The sequence below is a fragment of the Ceratina calcarata genome, unplaced genomic scaffold (assembly GCF_001652005.2).
Source record: "Ceratina calcarata isolate Rehan_Ccalc_2016 unplaced genomic scaffold, ASM165200v1 scaffold127, whole genome shotgun sequence".
Classification (NCBI taxonomy): domain Eukaryota; kingdom Metazoa; phylum Arthropoda; class Insecta; order Hymenoptera; family Apidae; genus Ceratina; species Ceratina calcarata.
Genome location: NW_017133726.1, coordinates 254,698 through 256,923, shown reverse-complemented (window position 1 = coordinate 256,923; position 2,226 = coordinate 254,698). Strand labels below are relative to the sequence as shown.

Here is a 2,226-nt window from a genome sequence, read left to right as displayed (position 1 = left end):
AAAAATTATTATCGTTCCGTATGTGTTTCAAAATGTCTTTTAAATTACTGACATCAAATATGAAAGACTAAGTGCAACGTTGTAACAAATTTTATTTCCGTCCAAGTTAAGAATGATATGACTCATAAAACTGCGCGAACGAACATAAACAGTGGCGTAATCGTCCGTAATCGACCGACTCTAGACCGATTTTGAATTTGTAAACTTTCATTGCAACGGACAGTTGACATTGTGCTCTGGAGAAAACAATTTGTATCATTCTCGATACGGATATAATTTGTAATCTGAAATTTTTGGTAAGTTAACTAAATTTGTTTTGTAGTATGTAACGCGTATTGTTATTGTTTTAATAACACAAAACTTGTATTTTATAAATTTCTTTATTTATTACCAGTTCTTGTAAAAATATGACGACAGAGAATGAAAATAAAAAAAGAAAATACGAGCAAGAAAATAGAACTTTTTATAATGAGTGGGAGGAGAATTTCTTTTTTATTGACAATAACGGAAAAGCATTATGTGTTATTTGTGATTCTATGGTCAAAAATTATAAAGCTAGCAATTTACGTCGACATTATGAAACCAATCATCCTCAGTTTTCTAATCAGTATTCGCCAAATTCCAAATTAAGATCAAATAAACTTGCTTCTTTAAAATCAAATTTGAATAAAGAACAGTCAATTTTGATGACCTTTAGCAATCAAGCTAATAATGTGCCTGAAGCCAGTTTTGTTATTGCCTGGAATATTGCTCATGCAAATCGCCCGTATGGAGGGGGAAAGTTTATTAAAAAAAACTTGGAAGATGTACTTAAAGTTTTAGATCCAAATAATGCAGCATTGCAGAAAGTTCGCAAATTTCCATCTCGAGACACAACTGAACGACACATAACTGCAATTAATACATCTCTTCAATATAATTTAAAAAATGATTTGAAGAAGCGATCTTAGCCCTTGACGAATCGACAGATATCACAGATCTTCCGCAATTGGCAGTTTTTATACGTTTTGTTTCACCTGACTTCGTTGTTAAAGAAGAATTATTAGATTTAGCAAGATTCAACCGGCGGTGTCGATATTAAAAATGCATTAGATTCCATAATGAAAACTTTTGATGTGCCTCTTAATAAACTTGTAAGCATTGCAACTGATGGAGCTCCGGCAATGCTGGGTAAAAAAATCGGTTTTATTAGGCTTTTAAGACATGATTCTCAAATTCCACAATTCATACCGATTCACTGCATAATTCACCGAGAACATCTCGTTACAAAATATTTAAAATATCCTGATGTTATGAAAACAGTGTTACACATTGTAAATTACATTCGCAGAACTTCCAAATGACATTAATTTCTTTTGCATTGTTAGATGATTATCTAGCTACAACGTATTAAATCGTTTTGTAGATTTGTTCGATCCGATAACTGCATTTCTAAAAGAAAAGGAAATAACCTATTCAGAATTAGACAATGGCGAATGGTTACAAGATTTAATGTTTTTGACTGATGTCATGGAACATTTGCAAACACTAAATTTACAATTGCACGGGAAAGATAAAATAATATCTGACCTCTCACAGTGTATATTTAGTTTTCAAACTAAATTACAACTTTTTCAAAAGCACATTAAAAATAAAACATTTTGTCACTTTCCTCGAATTAACAAAATTTGTTCCAATATTAAACAAGAAAAACTCAACGAGTATATAAAAGAGCTAGAAGGAATATGGACGGAATTCCAAATTAGATGTCAAGACTTGAAATATTTTAAATCGTCTCTTGATTTTTTTCTGAATCCATTTGAAATTAACATAATTCAAGGTGAGTTTTCCATTTCCAATATAATTATGACCCAAAAAGCATCTGGAGAATTATAATTAATAGAGATGCAAGAAGATCAAGCTCTACAATTAAAATACAAGTCGACGTCGATTACTGAATTTTGGAAATTTGTACCAGAATCGAAGTATCCTGAATTAAAAAAGGCTGCTTCTCGAATTATTTCAATATTCGGAACAACGTACGTATGTGAATCATTTTATTCCACTTTAAAATTCGTGAAATCCACACACCGATCAATATTAACTAACCAGCATCTCGAAGAATAACTGAGAAGTGCTGTCACCAATTATTCACCAAATTTTAAAGAATTATCAAGAGAAGTAAAATAAATGTGTTTAATTTTTAATATTTAAATTCAATACAATACGTGTACTTTTATTTATATG

General features: G+C 30.7%; 1 long non-coding RNA gene across 1 annotated transcript in view; it reads left to right on the top strand.

The window, feature by feature from the left end:
* The first annotated feature begins 47 nt into the window (after nucleotides 1-47).
* Nucleotides 48-2,226, top strand: part of LOC113464689 (uncharacterized) — an 11,882-nt gene continuing 9,703 nt past the window's right edge. The window contains exon 1 of the long non-coding RNA XR_003389534.1: nucleotides 48-296. This is a non-coding gene — a long non-coding RNA (uncharacterized LOC113464689). The remainder of the gene's footprint in view (nucleotides 297-2,226) is intronic.